Source organism: Ovis canadensis, chromosome 3 (assembly GCF_042477335.2).
Source record: "Ovis canadensis isolate MfBH-ARS-UI-01 breed Bighorn chromosome 3, ARS-UI_OviCan_v2, whole genome shotgun sequence".
In the NCBI taxonomy this organism is placed as follows: Eukaryota; Metazoa; Chordata; class Mammalia; order Artiodactyla; family Bovidae; genus Ovis; species Ovis canadensis.
In genome coordinates, this window is record NC_091247.1 from 188,275,610 (window position 1) to 188,297,858 (window position 22,249).

At 38.8% G+C, this 22,249-nt stretch overlaps 1 pseudogene; it reads left to right on the forward strand.

Moving 5' to 3' along the window:
- The first annotated feature begins 7,448 nt into the window (after positions 1-7,448).
- LOC138436388 (protein SET-like) lies at positions 7,449-8,466 on the forward strand (annotated as a pseudogene).
- The last annotated feature ends 13,783 nt before the right edge of the window (positions 8,467-22,249 follow it).

Consider the following 22,249-nt stretch of genomic DNA (forward strand, 5'->3'; position numbering starts at 1 on the left):
GCTGTTTCATTGTATTCAGGACAAAGTTCATGAAAATTTATGGTTAAAGAATGATAGGTGAGCTAAGAACTGCAGTTAAACCAATAATCATGATTTCAAGGAGAACAAGAAAAGATGATGCGCAGTTAAACTACAGGGATGGAATAAAGTCATTTCAGAAACTATTGTGCCTCTTTTTTCATTCCTTACTTTTCTTGACAGTTGCCATTCCTCACCTTTAACTGCTAATTATGGAACACAAATTGTACCTTCATTGAGCAGATTACCTTGGAAGAAAGTTGGCTTGAGCATCAGCTGTTTGGGCAATCTCCAGTTACTTCAATGAGACATTAGTTTAGCTGAGTAGAGAATTGGGTTTTGATTCTGACTTTACTTCTCAATGACTGTGTGACTCTGGAGAGTTACTTTAACTTTCTGAATGTCAATTTTACCTCACTGATAAAATGGAGTTGAAACTTCCTGATTATAAGATTGTTGAGGAAATAAACTAACATGATTTTTCCAAATGTCTGGCTCCTACTTAATAAAACATAGTGATTGTTGTTGTTCAGTTACTAAGTTATGTCTAACTCTTTGCAACCCCACGGACTGTAGCACACCAGGCTCCTCTGTCCTCCATGATCTCCCAGAGTTTGCTTAAATTCATGTCCATTGAATCAGTGATACTGTCTAAACATCCCATCCTCTGCCACCCTCTTCTCCTGCCTTTAGTCTTTCGCAGCGTAAAGGTCTTTTCCAGTGAGTTGGCTCTTTGCATCTGGTGGCCAAAGTATTGGAGCTTCAGCTTCAGCATCAGTCCTTGCAATGAATATTCAGGGTTGATTTCCTTTAGGATTGACTGGTTTGATCTCCTTGGAGTCCACGCAACTCTCATTCTCCAGCACCACAATTCCAAAGCATCAGTTCTTCAGCACACAACCTTCTTTATGGTCCAGCTCTCACTTTCTTACAGGACTACTGGAAAAAAACATAGTTTTGACTATATGGATCTTTGATGGCAAAGTGATGTCTCTGCTTTTTAATATGCTGTCTAGGTTTGTCATAGCTTTCCTTCCAAGGAGCAAGCGACTTTTAATTTCATGGCTGCATTCACTATCCAAAGTGATTTTGGAGTGCAAGAAATAAAATCTGTCACTGCTTCTACTTTTTCCCCTTCTTTCTATCCATGCCACAAAGTGATGGGACCAGATGCCATGATCTTAGTTTTTTGAATGTTGAGTTTTAAGCCAGCTTTGTCACTCTCTTCTTTGATCCTCATCAAGAGGCTCTTTAGTTCCTCTTCACTTTCTGCCATTAGAGTGGTATCATCTGCATGTCTGAGGTTGTTAATGTTTCTCTCAGCAGTCCTTTGATTCCAGCTTGTGATTCATCCAGCCCAGCATTCCGCATGATGTACTCTGCATAGAAGTTAAATAAGCAGGGTGACAGTATACAGCCTTGTTCTCCTATCCCAATTTGGAACCAGTTTGTTGTTCCATGTCCAGTTCTAACTGTTGCTTCTTGATTCGGATACAAGTTTCTCAGGAGACATATAAGATGGTCTAGTATTCCTATCTCTTTAAGAATTTTCCAGCTTGTTGTGATCCACACACAGTCAAATACTTTAGCAAAATCAATAAGCAGAAGTAGATATTTTTCTGAAATTCCCTTGCTTTCTCCATGTATGATCCAACAAATTTTGGCAGTTTGATCTATGGTTCCTGTGCCTTTTCTAAACCCATCTTGTACATACAGAAGTTCTCAGTGCACGTACTGTTGAAGCCTAAGTTGAAGGATTTTGAGCATTACCTTACTGGCATGTGAAATGAGCACAACTGTGCAGTAGTTTGAATATTCTTTCTCATTGCCCTTCTTTCCATTGAGACTGGAGTGAAAACTGACCTTTTCTAGTTCTGTACAGTATTTATTTATTTGGGAATACCAGACCACCTTACATGTCTCCTGAGAAACTTGTATTTATATGTCTGCTTAGTTGCTCAGTTGTGTCGGACTCTTTACGACCCCATGGACTGTAGCCCACCAGGCTCCTTTGACCATGGGATTCTCCAGGCAAGAATACGGCAGTGGGTTGCCATGCCCTCCTCCAGGGGATCTTCCCAACCCAGGGATTGAACCTAGGTCTCCAGCATTGCAGGCAGATTCTTTACCCTCTGAGCCACTAGGGAAGCCCATATTTAAATATATTTATCTATAAATAATTTATAATAATATAAATTTTATATTATAAAATATATAAATATTAATGTAAATAATTATAATTTATTTTTATAATAAATAATTTTATTATTTAAATAATGAATAATTTTTAAAATAAGAGGTGCAAACTTCCAGTTTTAAAGGGAATCAGGCATGGGCATAAAATGCACAGTGTGGAAAATATTGGCAATAACTAATATCTTCAGTGACACTGTAACTAGACTTATTTTGGTGATCACTTTGAAATGTACAGAAATACTGAATCATTATATTTTATATTAAGAACTAACGTAATGTTGTGAGTCAATTATACTTCAAAAACAAACATAGAAAAAGAGATCGGATTTGTGGTTACCAGGGGCAGGGGTGGGAGAAAGGGGAATTGAATGAAGGCAGTCAAAGGTATAAACTTCCAGATACAAGATAAATAAGTACTAAGGTTATAATTTATAACATGATAAATAGAGTTAACATTGCCAAATATATATGAAAATTGCTAAGAGAATAAATCCTAGTTATCATCACAATAAAAATTTTTTCTATTTTTCTATTTTATTCTATTTTGTACCTCTATGGGATGATGGGTGTTCACTAAACTTATTATAATATCACTTCATGATATACATAAATCAAATTAGTGTTTTGTATACCTTAACTTTATACTGTATGTCAGTTATATTTCAATGAAACTGGAAAAATAAGAAACCACTATGCAATGTCACCCCATGGCTGTTAGAATGGCTGTGAGTGCTAAGTCACTTCAGTCATGTCTGACTCTGTGCGACCTCTGGACTATAGCCCACCAGGCTTCTCTGTCCATGGGATTCTCCAGGCAAGAATACTGGAGTGGGTTGCCATGCCCTTCTCCAGTTAAAATGGCCATCATCAAAAGAAAGAGATAACAATTTCTTGTGTGAATGTGGAGAAAAGTGAACCTTGTACACGGTCAATGAGAATGTAAATTGATATAGCTCCTATATTAAAGAGTATTGAGGATCCTCAAGACATTAAAAATAGAACTACTATATGCCAGCAATTCTACTTATGAGAATATATCCAAAGAAAATGAAAATACTAGCTCAAAGAGTTATCTGCGGCCCCATATTCATGGCAGCATTATTTACAATAACCAAGGCAGATAAACAACCTAATTCATCATTGGATGAACTGATAAAGAAGCCATGATACATATAGATACTATATACATATACTATGAAATATTATTCATCCATGAAAATGAGGAAATCCTATCATTTGCAACAACATGGATAGATGGTAAAGGTATTATGCTGAGTGAAATAAGTCAGACAAAGAAAAATAGTGCATGAACTCATTTGTGGGTGGAATCTTTTTTAAAAAGAACAAGCAAACTCATAGAAAAAGAAACCAGAACTATGGTTACCTTAGGTAGAGGTTCAAGGGAGAGAAAGTGTAGGAAGGTTGTAGAACGGTATAAACTTCCAGTTATAAATAAATATTGTGGCTATAATAGACAACATGATGACTAGTTAACACTTCTGTGTGATATATAGAAAAATTAAGAGTATATCCTATGAGTTTTCATCAAAAAAATAAATTTTTTCCTTTTTTTTCTTTTCTTTGTATTGTATGTTTACGAGAAAATGGATATTTGCTGAATATATTTCACAATATATGTAAATCAAACCATGATTCTGTATGTCTAAAACTTAAACAGTGATTAATTATTTCTCAATAAAACTAGAAAAAAGTAGAATCATTATAAGAAATGGCAGCAGGTAGCCTTAATAATTGTCCTCAGACTTGAAAGGTTTTTGCCAAAAACAGTAACAAACGATCTAGTATTTTTCTTGGATTCAGAAAAAGAAAACTCCCTTTTGAATGCTCAGTGTTAGCAAATAAACCTGTTACATTTCCTTATGACCCTTTGTACAACATATTCTGATGCCATCAGTAGTTTTCTTGGTCTGTACATTAACTGATGTTTATTGGCCTTCTCAGTGTAAGAATTTCACAATGAAAGATGATTTATAATTTGCTTCCCTCTTCATACTGTATTATGAAATACAAAGATAATGATAAGGAACATGCATATGTGAGCTCCATGCTGAAAGTTTGCATTTTCTTAGCCAGGAAGACCCCTGTTAAAGTCCATTTCCAGGACTAAAAAGAGAATTCAGGCTGAGGCCTCCCCTAGGATATCTCTGTCTAGTTCTAACAGAGCTAATGTAACCATAACAGAGATGAAATTTATAATAATCTTCACCATTTGGATAAAGGTACAAACAGTGCAAACCCCATTGTAAGAGCACCAACTTTCTTGACCCATAATTGCAACTACAATCTATTCCTTCAGTTCGGCTCAGTCGTGTCCGACTCTTTGCGACCCCATGAATCGTAGCATGCCAGGCCTCCCTGTCCATCACCAACTCCCAGAGTTCACTCAGACTCACATCCATCAAGTCAGTGATGCCATCCAGCCATCTCATCCTCTGTCGTCCCCTTCTCCTCCTGCCCCCAATCTCTCCCAGCATCAGAGTCTTTTTCAATGAGTCAGCTCTTCGCATGAGGTGGCCAAAGTACTGGAGTTTCAGCTTTAGCATCATTCCTCCCAAAGAAATCCCAGGACTGATCTCCTTCAGAATGGACTGGATGGATCTCCTTGCAGTCCAAGGGACTATTTCTTAGTCTTCCTATATTTTCAGTTTAGAGCTCTGGACATATTGTTGCCATCTTCCCTGCCCATAGGACTTCATTTACACCGTAAATGTTTTCAACTTGAGAGAATGCTGAACTGTATCTTTGCTAACTAAGTACATTGACTTCATTTGAGGCATTAACAAGAATATGTTTTTATCCAAAGATGCACACCTGGAAGAACAAAACTTTGTTTCTCATCTGAACAAAGAAGTCCAGTGAAAATGACTTATTTTTGCTTTTTGGGTTGTAAAACCTAACGTTACCCTTATATCTTAAAGTGAATGTTACTTTGAAGCCAGAGCCATTGCAGTTTAGGGTGGAGTTTAGATGGATAGCTTACTTCTGTTATCTCACTGTGCCCACATCAGAACAAGGAAGCAATAAACCCAGAAATTTATTTGTCAAACATGAGCTGATTGAATTTATTATTGAAAATAGTCATAATGCTTTAGTCTTAAAGATTGTATATTTCACATTTCCATCACATATACTGCTTTATGTGATTTTACAAAGGTACACTGGATCAACAAATGAATATATGAGTTCTCAAACAACTATAAAGCACTGTGCCCAGTATCGTAAAGGACACATTATTCACTCTCACATTCCTGGAAAAAATTGCCAATACCTATAAAACTTAAAATTACATATCCCCTGATCAGCAATTAAATTTCTAGGAATTCATACTACAGATGCATTTGTGCATATGTAAAATAGCATGTGTAAGATGATTCATGCAGCAGAATTTGTACTGGCTAAAGATTAATGCTATTGATTATCAGCAAGTATTGTTTAAACAAATTAAACAACAGACAAGCCATGGAAGCAACCTAATTATCCATCAATAGATGAATGGACAAAGAAAAGATATAGATATAGATAAAGATGTAGATACATAGGGTCAGATACGATAGGATATTATTCAGCCATTTAAAAAAAGGGACTTCCCTAATGGTCCAGTGGTTAAGACTCTGAGCTTCCACTTCAAGGGGCACAGGTTTGATCCCTGGTTGGGAAACAGATCCTACATGCTGTGTGGCATGGTCAAATAAATTAATAAAATTATGCTAAAAAAAAGAATGAAATCTTGACATTTGTGGCAACAGCAACATGGGTGAACCTAGAGGGCATTACACTAAGTAAAATAAGTCAGAGAAAGATGAATTCCATATCATCTCACTTATATGTTGAATTAAAACCAAGCTCATAGATACAGAGAGCAGGTTGGTAGTTGCCAGAGGCACAGTTGAGGATGGGCAAAATGGATGAAGTGGGTTAAAAAGTACACACTTCCAGTTATAAAATAAATGTCAGGACTTCCCTGGCTCTCCAGTGGTTAAGACCCCATGCTTCCACTGAAGGGGCCACAGGTTCAATCCCTGGTTAGGGAACTAAGATCCGGCATGACACACAACACAGCCAAATAAAAAATAATAATAAAATAAATAAGTCATGAGAATGTAATCTTCCTCATGTGGCTACAGTTAGTAATACTGTAATGGATGTGTTACAGTTGCTAAGAAATTAGATCATAAGAGCTCTCATCACAAAAAAAAAAAGAACTTTGTAACTATGGTGTGTGCTTAGTCATTCAGTCATGTCCAACTCTTTGCGACTCCATGGGCTGTAGCCTGCAAGGCTCCTCTGTCCATGGGGATTCTCCAGGCAAGAATACTAGCATGGGTTGCCATGGCCTCCTCCAGGGTTCTTCCCAACTCAGGGATTAAACCCAGGCCTCCCGCATTGCAGGATTGTTTACCGTCTGAACCACAAGGGAAGCCCTATAACTATGGTGATGGATGCTAACTTATTGTGGTTATCATGTCACAAATTATACAAATATCAAAACATCATGTTGTACACCTGAAACTAATATAAAGTTATATATCAATTATATTTCAACTAAAAAAGAAAACGAATTAGGTTAATGTAAGGTCAGACCCCGGGGGCCATGATGGGCTGCCCTTCCTCTCCCTCCCGCCGGCGACAAAGTCCCTAACGGAGGATCCTCCCAGATCCCAGGGACGAGTGACAGCACACTCCGCCAGCTAAAGCCACCCTGCCCCAGCTGCATGAACCGCGCTGCCCCAGCCGCATAGAGAAACCTATCAGCTCGCGACACCGTGAACTGGCAACCTATCCAAACCCCGTTACGCTAGCCCAGCCATCCCTCACAGCGTGCCTATATAAACAAACTTCCAACACAGCCCAGCTCGCGGATTTCCTCAACCTGCCCCGTTCGGGTCTGGGAACCCCGCCCGGGAGCGCTTCGCCATTAAAGCCTGTTAAACATTTTTTAGTGTACTTGGTTGTCTTTTACCTAACAGTTACAGCTTTTCCTTAGACTATAAAAGAATAAGGGTGTTGCTCTTTCTGTACTGACTAGCAACTTTGCCAAGATACAATGTTAAATGAAAAAAGAAAAACGAAGAACAGTCATTATCAGTGTTTTATATGGTATATTTGAAAAGATGTGAAAGAAACTGATAGCAATAGCTGTCTTTTGGAAGAAAACTGGACCTATCTAAATGCCTCAAATTTGACTATTTAGGTTTTTACATTGATCCTAAGATATGGTGGCCACGTGGCTGAGATCACAGGCCTCATTATGCAGTGAAGAGTTACCCTTCTACTTCTTTGAGTTCCTCATATGTGTCTCTTCCCTTAGGTGGATTCTTGGCTTTTCTTGTAGCACAGACCCCAAACATCATTCTTCACTTCCACCCCAAGTGGAAAAACTGAAGAAATTGAGACTGACTCCTGCCTCCAAGCCAAAGGAAAGATCTGCTTTTCTGAACTTGCCTAAGGAAGGAAAAGAACAGCAAGAAGCAATTGAACATACTGATGAAGAAAATAAAACAGACCTGATGAACCACCCAGTGCGGAGATTTTGAAAGCAGAACAGCAATACAACAAATTCTGCCAAACATTTTTTAAGAAGAAGTCAAAATTGATTGCCAAAATACAAAATTTAACGGTGACAACATTTGTTAACCATCCACAAGTGTCTGCACTGCTTGGGGAGGAGGACAAAGAGACAGTGCATTATTTGACAAGAGCTGAAGTGACAGAATTTGAAGATATTATATCAGATTATGGAATAGATTTTTATTTTGATGAAAACCCTTTCCTTGAAAATAAAGTTCTATTCAAAGAATTTCATCTGAATGAGAGTGGTCATCCATCTTCAAAGTCCACTGAAATCAAACAGCAATCCAGAAAGAATCTGATGAAATATTCAAGTCAAATACAGAATACAGCCAGCAGGAAGAGACAGCATGAGAAACCAGAGAGTGTCTTCACCTGGTTTACTGTTCATTCTGATGTAGGTGCAGATGAGTTAGGAGAGGTCACCAAAGATGATATTTGGCTAATCTCCATTACAGTAAATACTTGATTCCTGACAAGAATGATGAAAAGGGGAAAGGAGAAGAAGGAGAAGAAAAAGGAGATGATAACAAAGAGGAAGAATTGGAAGATATTGTTGAAGTGGATGAGGATAAACATGAAGATGAAGATGATGGTGAGTGGGAGTAATGAAAGGAGGATTAAGGAGAAGACAAATGGAACACTAATGGATTCCAGCAGTAGTAGTCACTCAGTTGTGTCCAACTCCTTGTAACCCCACAGATTGTTCCTCTGTCCATGGAGTTCTCCAGGCAAGAATACTAGAGTGGGTTGCCATTCCCTTCTTCAGGGGATCTTCCTGACCCGGATATCAAACCCAGGTCTCCTGCACTGCAAGCAGATTCTTTAATGTCTGAGCTGCAGGGAAGCCCTTCTTTTTTTAATTTTCTTCAGTCTGTGGAAGCAAGTTGCAGCCTTTCTTTTTTTCTCCCCTTGTGCTTGGTTGCTCTGTTTTTGAGGTCTCTTTTCTTCTTTATACCATAGTTTGCAACTTATTTTGGGGAATAGATACCTTGAGCAGAACTCAGTTGAAAAAAACTTTTTACCCTCTTTCTGTTCTAAATTCATTTTAATCCCTTCCAGCCTCAATAAAAACTTTATGTGATCAACACCACCATGTTCTGTGAGAAAACAGAAAAATCTTCTGCTCCCTCAGTTCTGTTGGAAGCTGGAGGGTGCTAGCTTCTATATAGTAGTGTACAGAATTCTAGCTTTTTTATTCCTTTCTCTGAATATTGGACTCAGAGATTACACTGTGTATCTATGTGAATATGGACAGTTAGCATTTACCAACATGTATCTGTCTATTTTTCTCTTGTTTAAAACAAAAGATATTTTTTTAATGGGGTTATATAGGTCAGCAAAGTATGGTTTTGAAATGATTGGGTGAGTTAAGTGGACGTTTTAATTACATGGCTTCTTCTCTGGCATATTTAGTTATACCGTTTAATGGACACCTTTGCAGTATAAGATAACACTTTTTAAATAAAATTTTATCTTAATGAAAAAAATATAAAAATAGCTACCTTTCTAGGGAAAAGTAATAAATGTCTTATTTCTACATGACAAGTTATTTTCCAATATTCCAGCCAATTAGCAATTATCCAAGACTTTGAGTGGCTTCCAGGTCCTTTCCATCTTGGGCTGAATCCAGGTGATGTCTAAAAGAAATCATTCTTTCTTGCTTGCATGTATATCTAGTCAATTTTTCCAGGAAAAAATATTTTGTAAAATCAATGTAAGTGTGGGAATTCCCTGACTGTCCAGTGGTTAAGACTCTGTGCTTTTACTGCTGAGGGTCCAGGTTCAATCCCTGGTTGGGGAACAAAGATCCTGTAAGCCATGTAGCATAGCCAAAGAAAAAAAAAAGAAAAAATCAATGTAAATGCATGTCTGTAAATATTAAAATGTGATGGAAAATAGATTCCCTGAGAGAAAACAAGACTGAGAATAAGAAGAATGAGCAAAAGAACAAAAGTCAAAGAAAAGAAAAAGAGAGAAAGAGAAATCAAGGTTTAAGTTAGTTAAGGCTTGAAGTAAGAAGGGTTACATGTATGCAGTGAGAAACTAAAAAGTCATTATTTTTTTTCTAATCTTAAGAAACTTAGTGTCATTCTGAGGGTGATTTGGGATCCAGCAGCTGCAGAGAAAAGATCAAAAGGACAAGAATCTCTTAACATTTTATCCCCAAAGGAAAAGCTATCTTCAATACCTGAGAGACCACAAAAGACATTAGGTAGAAAATCAGAGATTACATTCTAATAGTTCCTCTCAAATTACATGATTCATTCAATCAAGAATATTTATGGCAGCATTTCTAATCCTACATGGAATAACTGTTAGCAGACTTGTCCTTTCACTGTAAACAACTGGAAAATTAAACAAAAATATGTGAAACACCTGGTTTTAGACCTGAGACAATAGACATTCCAGAACTTTGATCACTGAGAGAAAGAATAAAATGAGTGATCACTATGATCGCTTCAACTTTCTGCCTGGAGGCATTTTCCAGTCCATAGCATAGGGAGGAAGGATCCAACCAGAGAAGAGCAGTTGCCAACAAGTAAAGGGAGAAAATTATTCAGGAAAGTTTGAAAATTTCATCATCAGTCAAGCAGTGAGACTAAGGTCCGTCTAGTCAAGGCTATGGTTTTTCCAGTGGTCATATATGGATGTGAGAGTTGGACTGTGAAGAAGGCTGAGCGCCGAAGAATTGATGCTTTTGAACTGTGGTGTTGGAGAAGACTCTTGAGAGTCCCTTGGACTGCAAGGAGATCCAACCAGTCCATTCTGAAGGAGATCAGCCCTGGGATTTCTTTGGAAGGAATGATGCTAAAGCTGAAACTCCAGTACTTTGGCCACCTCATGTGAAGAGTTGACTCATTGGAAAAGACTCTGATGCTGGGAGGGATTGGGGGCAGGAGGAGAAGGGGACGACAGAGGATGAGATGGCTGGATGGCATCACTGACTCGATGGACGCGAGTCTGAGTGAACTCCGGGAGTTGGTGATGGACAGGGAGGCCTGGTGTGCTGCGATTCATGGGGTCGCAAAGAGTTGGACACAATTGAGCGACTGAACTGAACTGAACTGAGAAAATAGAAATATATAAAATTTTGTGAATCATTTTGCTCTTATTTAACAAATTATAGCATAAACAAATACATATATACATAGATGTATTGCAATAACAATATCATTTCGCTCATGTGAATTCTAATATGCTTTCTGGAATGCGAGGTAAAAGCATAGATTATACCCTCAGGTCATGTGGTTTTCATGCATGCAAATGTCAATCATTATGCATGTTGTGAAAAATTGTTCTAAAAGATTATTTTAATGAATACAGAATATATCATCTTATGATATATGGTAACAGTGATGTCCAAGAATAGGGCTTTGATTAGGTCATGAGGACCTGTCTTCTACTTTGAGAATCCAAGGAATGCGTGTGAAAGTCAGACACACAGTAGTAATAGCAACAATGATAACAACAGGAATAACGTAACTGTCGTTTATCAACTTTCATTATGTATATAGAACTTACACAAGGTGACATTTAATCTCCATGACAGTCCTATGAGGTATATTATCATCACTATTAATATTTTACAGTAAGGAAACTGAGACTCCTAAAAGTTAAATGACTTTCCTATGGTAATTGAAGAAAATTTGATGCCAAACCTAATTCCAGAGATTATATTCTTATCCATTACACAAACTGTCTATCAAATCATAATAGGATGGCTGCCTAGGGAGCATGAAACTAGAACCATGAGAGTGAAATAAATCAAATGAGAATTGAGTTGTCAGTCAAGATTCAGTACAGGAAGCAAATAACTCCAGAAAATTTATGGGCAAGGGATTCAATAAGGAATCATTACTGTTGGAACAAAGGAGTACGAGTGAAGGGGCTGCCACTGGAATTTCTGTGGTCTAGTAATAAGGAAGATCAGAAAGCTAGAACCAGAAAACCATAGCTGTTTCTACTACTTCTATAATTGCCTCACAACACCCATGAAGCTGGACACTAGACGCCAGAACACAGTCTGGCTCCTTGTAGTCACCCTTTCAAACTCTTGATACATTTCCATGACTTGCTGGCCAGGAGAAACAGCACCAGAAAGACAGCTTCAAAGACTATGCAATAGGGGAAGGACAATCTCTTTAAAAAATGGTATTGGGAAAATCAGACAGCCACATGTAAGAGCTAAAATGGAGGGGGTGAAGTCAAAATGGTGGACTGGTAAGATGTGAAGTTCATGTCTCCTCACAACTAGGGCACCTACTTGACATTGGTGGGGGATAGATAAGGACACCTAAGAGAATGAGAGGAATGCCCAAGCTACTATGTAGGATGTGGGGGTGGGGGTGAGCAGGGAGGGGGAAGAGATGGAGGCAGGAAGGGACAGGTACCCTTGAGGGGCAACTAGGAGAGAGAAGGGGGATCCCACTACTGGAGGGGTCCACTCATGATGAGGAGAGAAACAGGGATAGGAAGGGACCCTCAGGGGATTGTGGGATGGGAGGGGAATGTGGCCAACATTTCTCCTGTCCACTTGAGTGCCAGAGAGCCTACTGGGTCCCAAGCCTGGTCCTCTACCCTCTGATGCCCCCTTCAGGTCCTGGGAGCGTGGGAGGAAAGAGGAGGAGAGGAAGAGTAGAGGTCAATGGGGTAACAGGGAGGGACCCTTAGGGACAGGAGGATCAAAGGGGAGCACAGCCAGTGTTTGCCCAGTCCACTTGGGCCCCAACAAGCCTACAGCAGTCCTGGTCCTGACCCTCCACACTTGGAGATGCGAGGCTGCACCCTGCCCCCCGACCCTTAGGGCCCTTTCCAGACCCCTGGGTCCTGAACCTAGGCCCCGCCCCCACCAAACATGAGCCCCACCTAATCCATACCCACACCTAAGCTCCAGCCCTACCACCGCCAAGGCTTTTTCCAGAGTTTTGGGGAGCTTTATTTTTTGCCATTGTGCTTCTGTTTTATCTTGTTGATGTTATTTTGTTTCATTTCTATTTTTATTTTTTCTAATATATCTGTTATTTTTCTAATTTTATTTTTTATTCTTTGTTATTATTCTCCTTTTTTTTTTTTCCTTTGTGGTGTCATGCAGTTTGCAGGATCTTGGTTCAAAGGCCAAGGGTCAGGCCTGAGCTCCTGTGGTGGGAGCATCAACCTGAAAGCACTAGACTAACAGAGAACCTCAGAACCCCAAAAATGTTTATCAGAGTGAGGTCTCCCAGAGATCCTCATCTCTGCACCAAGACCTGGTTCTACCCAACTGTCTGCAAAGTCCAGTGCTGAAAGCCTCAGGCCATACAACCAGTAAGACAGGAACATGGTCCCACCCATCAAAAGAATGAAACAACAACAACAAAAATATGTTACAGATGAAGAAGGAAGGTAAAAATGTACAAGACTAAATAAATGAAAAGGAAATACACAATCTACCTGAAAATGGATTCAGGATAATTATAGCAAAGATGATCTAAAATCTCAGAAATAGAATGGAGGAATAGATCAAAAAAAATATGAAATATTTAACAAAGACTCAGAAGAACTAAAGAACAAACAGATGAACAACACAAAAATTGAAATAAAAATGAAAAATACACTAGAAGGAATCAATAACAGAATAGGTGAGGCAAAAGAATGAATAAGTGAGCTGGAAGATAGAATGACGGAAATAACTGCCAAGGAGCAGAATAAGGGGGAAAAAGTCAAAAAGAATTGAGGACAGTCTCAGAAACTCTGGGACAACATTAAATGCACCAATATTTGAATTATAGGGGTCCCAGAAGAAGAAGAGAAAGAAAAAGGGTGTAATAAAATATTTAAGAGATTATAGGTGAAAACTTCCCTAACATGGGAAAGGAATATCCACACAAGTTCAGGAAGGACAGAGAGTTCCATACAAGATAAACCCTAGGAGAAAAACATACATATTAATCAAACAAACAAAACTTAAATTCAAAGAAAAAATATTAAGAGCAGCAAGGGAAAGCAATAAATAGCATACAAGGGAATCCCCATCAAGTTATCAATTGATTTTTCAGCAGAAACTCTGCAGGCCAGAAGGCAGTGGCATGATATATTTAAAGCGATGAAAGGGGGGAAAAAAAAAAAACTACAACCAAGATTATTCTATAAAGCAAGGATCTCTTCCATATTTGACAGAGAAATCAAAAGTTTTACAGAATAAGTGAGCTGGAAACTAAGAGAATTCAGCACCACCAAAACAGCTTAGCAACAATGCTAGGGACACTTACAGACTGAAAGTGAGGATAGGGAAAAAGAAACTACAACAGTCTTCTGAAATCTCACCTCAGGAAACAAGAAAAATCTCAAATAAACTGTCTAGCCTTACACATAAAGCAACTAGAGAAACAAGACTAAAGACAATTTAAAATCAGTAGAAGTAAAGAAGTCATAAAGATCTGAAGAGAAAGAAATGAAGAAAACACTAGCAAAGATCAATAAAATTAAAAGTTGGTTCTTTGAGAAGATAAAATTGATAAGTCTCATCAATTTTGATGAACCAGACTCATCAAGAAAAAAAAGGGAGAACTCAAATCAATAAAATTGATTTGGAGAAATTACAACTGATGCTGCAGAAATACAAAGGGTCATAAAAAACTGCTACAAACAACTATGAGTATTACCCTGGTGGCTCAGATGGTAAAGAAGCTGCCTGCAATGCAGGAGACCCAGGTTCGATCCCTGGGTCAGGAAGATCTCCTGGAGAAGGAAATGGCAACCCACTCCAGTATTCTTGCCTGGAAAATTCCATGGACAGAGGAGCCTGGTGGGCTACAGTCCACAGGGTTGCAAAGAGAAGGACACGACTGAACAACTGTCACTTTCATTTTCACAAGCAACTATATGCTAACAAAATGGACAACTTGGAGGGAATGGAAAAATTCTTGGAAACGTACAACTTTCCAAGACTGAATGAAGAAGATTTAGAAAATATAAACAGGCCAGTCACAAGTAATGAAGTTGAAATTGCAATTAAAAATTGAATTGTAATTAAAAATCTTTCAACAAGCAAAAGTCCAGGACTACACAGATTCACAGGCAAATTCTATCAAGTATTTAGAAAACAGCTAACATCCATGCTTCTCAAACTCTTATAAAAAATTGCAGAGGGAAAAACACTCCCAAATTCATTCTACAAGGCTACCTGATACAAAAACCAGACAAAGATCACACACACACACACACACACACACACAAAGACAACTACAGGCCAATATCACTCAAACACAGATGCAACAATTCTCAACAAAGTACCAAGAAACAGAATCCAACAACACATTAGAAGGATCATATACCACCATCAAGTGGGATTTATCTCAGGGACGCAAGGATTCTTCAAAACATGAGAATCAACCAATGTGATACACCATATTAACAAACTGAAGAATAAAAACCATGTGATCATTTCAATAGATGCTGAAAAAACTTTTGACAAAATTCAACACCAATTTATGATTAAAAACTCACCAGAAATTGGGCATAGAGGGAATCTATCTCAATATAATAAAGGACAAATATGACAAACCCGCAACATCATTGTCAATAGTGAAAAACTATAAGCATTTCCTCTAAGATCAGGAATAAGACAAGGGTGTCCACTCTTGCCACTGTTATTCAACATAGTTTTGGAAGTCCTAGCATGGCAATCAGTGAAGAAAAAGAAGTAAAAAGAATGCAAATTGGCAAAGAAGTAAAACTTTCTGTGTGCATTTATGATACTATACATAGAAAATCCTAAAGACATAAGAAAACTACTAGAGTTAAAGAATTTGGTAAAGTTGCAGGATACAACATTAATGCATAGAAGGCTCTTGCATTCCTATACACTAACAATGAAAAATCAGAAAGAGAAATTAAGAAAACAACCCCATATACCATCACAACTAAAAGAACGAAATATCTAGGAATAAACCTACCTAAGAAGGCAAAAGACCTGTACTCAGAAAATTACAAAACATTGATGAAAGAAATCAATGATGACACAAATAGATGGAGAAATATACCATATTCTTGGACTGGAAGAACCAATACTGTGAAAATGACTATGCCACCCAAAACAATCCACAAATTCAGTGCAATCTTTATCAAATTACCAATGGTATGCTTCACAGAATTAAAACAAAAAATTTTACAACTTGTATGGAAACAAAAGAACCTGAATAGCCAAAGCAATCTCGAGAAAGAAAAATTGAGCTGGAGGAATCACGCTTCCCCAGTTTCAGCCTATACTACAATGCTACAGTAATCATGACAGAATGGCATTGCCACAAAAAACAGAAATATCGATCAATGGTACAGGATAGAAAGCCCAAAGGTAGACCCACGCACCTACGGTCACCTAATCTATAACAAAGGAGGCAAGAATATACCATGGAGGAAAGACAGTTTCTTCAGTAAGCGGTGCTGGGAAAACTGCACAACTACATGTAAAAGAATGAAATTAGAACACATCCTAACAACATACAGAAAAATAAATTCAAAATGGATTAAAGATCTAAATGTAAGATTGAACACTATAGTACTCTTAGAGAAAACACACAGAACACTCTTTGACATAAATCATAGCGAGATTCTTTTTAGATCCACCTCCTAAAGAAAATAAAAATAAACAAGTGGGGCCTAATTAAAAGAATTTGCACAGCAAAGGAAACCATAAAGAAGATGAAAAAACAATCCTCAGAATGGAAGAAAATATTTGCAAACAAAACAACTGACAAAAGAATAAAATACACAAATAGCACACGAGGCTCAATGTCAAAAAACCAAAAATCCCAATCAAAAAATGGGGGAAAGCCCTAAATAGACACCTCTCCAAAGAAGAAATACAGATGGCCAAAAGACACATGAAGAGATATTGATCATTAGTTATTAGAGAAATGCAAATCTAAACTACAATGAGTTATCACCCCACATCAATTAGAATGGCCATAAGTGAAAAATCTACGAACAATGAATGCTGGAGAGGATGTGGAGAAAAAGGAACATTCTTGCACTGCTGCTGGGAATGTAAATTGATACAGCCACTGGAGAGAACAGTACGGAAGTTCCTTAAAAAACTAAAAATTATCATATAACCCAGCAATCCCATTTCTAGCCAAATCCCCTGAGAAAACCATAATTCAAAATGACACATGTACCCCAATGTTCATTGCAGTACTGTTTACAGTAGTCAGGACATGGAAACAATCTAAACATCCAACGATAGATGCATGGATAAAGAAAAGGTGGTACGTATATACAACGGAGTATTACTCAGCCACATAAAGGAATGAATTTGAGTCACTTGTAGAGATGTGGCAGGACCTAGAGCCTGTCATACAAAGTGAAGTAAGTCAGACAGAGAAAAACAAATGTTAACGCACATGAGGAATTTAGAAAAACGGTACAGATGAACCTATTTCCAGGACACAAATAAAGATTCAGATGTCGAAAATGGACATGTGGACACAGGGCAGAAGAGGAGGGTGGGACAAACTGGGAGATTAGGATTGCTCTATATACACCACCATGTGTAAAGTAGATGGCTAACGGGAGCCTGCTCTAAAGCATAGGGAGCTCAGCTTGGTGCTGTGGTGACCTAGAGGAGTCTGATGAGGGGGTGGGGTGAGAGGGAGGCCCAAGAGGAAGATATATACATGCAGCTGATTCACTTCGTTGGACAGCAGAAACTAACACAACATTATAAAGCTATTATGTCCCATTTTTTCTAAAAAAGAACTACAGTAGACCACTCTCTTACACCATACAGAAAATCAACTTTAAATGGATTAAAACGCTATAAGAGTCATGTGTCCTCCTATCTGTTAAATTCTCAGAACCTATTACAGGGTTTAATACATATTTCTTGAAGGAAAAACTACTTAAAATTTTGTTGTTGTCAGAAAAATCCTCATTCAAGTACTGGTGTCTCATCATCTCTCAGCTAAAAACAAAAATGAAATTTCTCTCAAAAATGTTGGTGAGAATTAAATAATATATGTAAGGCACTTACCACAAGACCTAACACACAGCATTCAATAATGTTTGAATGGAATTCTCCAGGCCAGAATACTGAAGGAGAGTGGGTAGCCACTCGCTTTTCCAGAAGATCTTCCTGACCCTGTGGCTAAGTGAGAATTACTAAAGTTCTCTGCTTTTTTTGTTTTTGTTTTTAGATGCTAAGTCATGTCTGACTCTTTGCAACCCCATGGACTGTAGCCCACCAGTCTCCTCTGTCCATGGGATTTTCCAGGCAAGAATACTGGAGTGAGTTGCCATTTCCTCCTCCAGGGGAGGAGCTATCTCTTTTTTGTTGGAAAGGAGTGTTTTCTATGACCAGGGTATTCGCTCGACAAAACTCTGTTACCTTCATTTTGTATTGCAGGGCCAAACTTGCCTGTTATCCTGGGTATCTATTGACTTCCTACTTTTGCATCCCAATCCTCTACAATGAAAAGGACATCTCTTTTTTTTTTTCTTTCTTCTTTTTTTTGGTGTTAGTTCTAGAACTTGTTTTAAGTCTTCATAGAACTGGTCAATTTCAGCTTCTTCAACATCAGTAGTTGGACAACAGACTTGAACTACTGTGATGCTGAATCGTTTGTTTGGAAACAAACTGAGACCACTCTGTCATTTTTGAGATTGCACCCAAGTACTGCATTGTGGACTCTTTTGTTGACTATGAGGGATTCTTGCCCACAGTAGTAGATATGACAGATTCCATAAATATACACACATTTATACACTCACACACAGACACACTCTTAGAAGAATGATGTTTCCCACACAATACTAATTCATTTTTTGGAAGAGTAACGTCTGATTCCTCTATCTTGTTTTTAGTTGCAGGGTGTTAACAGGGTGTTATTGTGTGTTAAACACATTATATAAAGAGCAATCTAGCACCAATCATTGGAAAGCTGTCTGATTTTCATTTTTGAATGATTTAACTGAGACATGAAGGAAGCCCTTAACAGTTAGAATTTCTTAATATATATTGTCGAGGATTCTTAGATATTAATTTACTCTCTTTATCCTTTTCATGGATCACAGCCTTGTTGTAGTGAAAGGGCTTCCATAACTCAATGAAGCTATGAGCCATGCTCTGCAAAGTCACTCAAGACAAATGGGTCATAGTGAAGAGTTCTGACAAAACATGGTACACGGCAGGGGGAAATTGCAACCCAATCCAGTATTCTTGCCTGGAGAACCTCATGAATAGCAGGAAAAAACAAAAAGATATGACATTGGAAGATGGGCTCCCTGGGTCAGAAGGTATCCAATATGCTACAGGAAAGAGCAGAGGGCAATTACTAATAGCTCCATAAGAATGAGCACTAGGCCAAAGTGGGAACAAACGCTCAGCTGTGGGTGTGCCTGGGGATGAAAGTAAAGTCCAACACTGTAAAGAAAACTATTGTATCAGTTCAGTTCACTTCAGTCACTCAGTCGTGTCTGACTCTTTGCGACCCCATGAATCGCAGCACACCAGGCCTCCCTGTCCATCACCAACTCCCGGAGTTCACTCAGACTCGCGTCCATCGAGTCAGTGATGCCATCCAGCCATCTCATCCTCTGTTGTCCCCTTCTCCTCCTGCCCCCAATCCCTCCCAGCATCAGAGTCTTTTCCAATGAGTCAACTCTTCATATGAGGTGGCCAAAGTACTGGAGTTTCAGCTTTAGCATCATTCCTTCCAAAGAAATCCCAGGGCTGATCTCCTTCAGAATGGACTGGTTGGATCTCCTTGCAGTCCAAGGGACTCTCAAGAGTCTTCTCCAACACCACAGTTCAAAAGCATCAATTCTTTGGCGCTCAGCCTTCTTCACAGTCCAACTCTCACATCCATACATGACTACTGGAAAAACCATACCCTTGACTAGGCGGACCTTAGTCAGCAAAGTATAGGAACCTGGAATATTAGGTCCATGAATCAAGGTACATTGAACATGGTCAAGCAGATGATAGCAAAAGTGAACATCGACATCTTATGAATGAGTGAACTCAAATGGACAGGAATTGGAGATTTTAAAGGTCCATCTAGTCAAAGCTATGGTTTTTCCAGTAGCCATGTATGGATGTGAAAGTTAGACTATAAAGAAAGCTGAGAGCCAAAGAATTGATGCTTTTGTGGTGTTGAAGAAGACTCTTGAGAATCCCTTGAATTGCAAGGAGATCCAACCAGCCCATCCTAAAGGAAATTAGTCCTGAATATTCATTGGAAGGACTGATGCTGAAGCTGAAACTGCAATACTTTGGCCACCTGATGGGAAGAACTAACTCATTGGAAATGACCCTGATGCTGGGAAAGATTGAAGGCGGGAGGAGAATGGGACAACAGAGGATGAGATGGTTGGATGGCATCACTGACTCACTGGACATGAGTTTGAGCAAGCTCGGGGAGTTGGTGATGGACAGGGAAGCCTGGCATGCTGCAGACCATGGGGTCACAAAGAGCCGGACACAACTGAGCGACTGAACTGAACTGCAAATTACACATTGAAAGATGAGTGGATAAAGAAACTGTGGTGTATATATATATGTATGGAATTTTTCTCAATCATAAAAAAGAATAAAATCTTGCTATTTACAACAACATAGATGGACCTAGAAGTTATTATGCTTAGTGCAATAAATAAGACAGAGAAAGATTTCACCTTATGTGGAATCTAAAAACAAGAGAACAAATATAACAAACAGAAACAGACTCATAAATACGGAGAACAAACAGGTAGTTAGCAGAGGAGAGGGGAGTGGAGGATGAGTGAAATAAGGTGAGGGGGATTAAGAGGAGCAAAATTCCAGTTACAAAATAAATGAGTCACAGGGATGAAATGTACAGTTTGGGGATTATACTCAATAATGTTGTAATAACTTTGTTGGTGATCATTTTGAACGTATAGACATATTGAATAACTATGCTGTGCACCAGGAACTAACATAATGTTGTAGGTCAGTTCAGTTCAGTCACTCAGTCGTGTCTGATTCTTTGTGACATCATGAACTGCAGAACACCAGGACTCTCTGTCCATCACCAACTCTGGGAGTTTACCCAAACTCATGTCCATTGAGTCAGTGATGCCATCCAACCATCTCATTCTCTGTTGTCCCATTCTCCTCCCGCCTTCAATCTTTCCCAGCATCAGGGTCATTTCCAATGAGTTAGTTCTTCCCATCAGGTGGCCAAAGTTTGGAGTTTCAGCTTCAGCATCAGTCCTTCCAATGAATATTCAGGACTAATTTCCTTTAGGATGGACTGGTTGGATCTCCTTGCAGTCCAAGGGACTCTCAAGAGTCTTCTCCAACACCACAATTCAAAAGCATCAGTTCTTCGGTGCTCAGCTTTCTTTATAGTCCAACTCTCACATCCATACATGATTACTGGAAAAACCATAGCCTTGACTAGATGGTCCTTTGTCGGCAAAGTAACATCTCTGCTTTTTAATATGCTATCTAGGTTGGTCATAACTTTCCTCCCAAGGAGCAAGCGACTTTTAATTTCATGGCTACAGTCACCACCTGCAGTGATTCTGGAGCCCAGAAAAATAAAGTCAGCCACTGTTGCCACTGTTTCCCCATTTATTTGCTATGAAGTGACAGGACCAGATGCCATGATCTTCATTTTCTGAATGTTGAGCTTTAAGCCAACTTTTTCACTCTCCTCTTTCACTTTCATCTAGAGGCTCTTTAGCTCTTCTTCACTTTCTGCCATAAGGGTGGTGTCATCTGCATATCTGAGGTTATTGATATTTCTCCCAGCAATCTTGATTCCAGCTTGTGCTTCTTCCAGCCCAGCATTTCTCATGATGTACTCTGTATGTAAGTTAAATAAGCAGGGTGACAATATACAGCCTTGACGTACTCCTTTTCCTATTTGGAACCAGTCTGTTATTCCATGTCCAGTTCTAACTGTTGTTTCCTGACCTGCATACAGGTTTCTCAAGAGGCAGGTCAGGTGGTCTGGTATGCCCATCTCTTTCAGAATTTTCCACAGTTTATGGTGATCCACACAGTCAAAGGTTTTGGCATAGTCAATAAAGCAGAAATAGATGTTTTTCTGGAAATTTCTTGCTTTTTTGATGATCCAGCGGATGTTGGCAATTTGATTTCTGGTTCCTCTGCCTTTTCTAAAACAAGCTTGAACACCTGGAATTTCACAGTTCACATATTGCTGAAGCCTGGCTTGGAGTATTTTGAGCATCACTTTACTAGCATGTGAGATGAATGCAATTGTGCGGTAGTTTGAACATTCTTTGGCATTGTCTTTCTTTGGGATTGGAATGAAAATGGACCTTTTCCAGTCCTGTGGCCACTGCTGAGTTTTCCAAATTTGCTTACATATTGAGTGCAGCACTTTCACAGCATCGTCTTTCAGGATTTGAAACAGCTCGGCTGAAATTCCATCACCTCCACTAGCTTTGTTCGTAGTGATGCTTTCTAAGACCCACT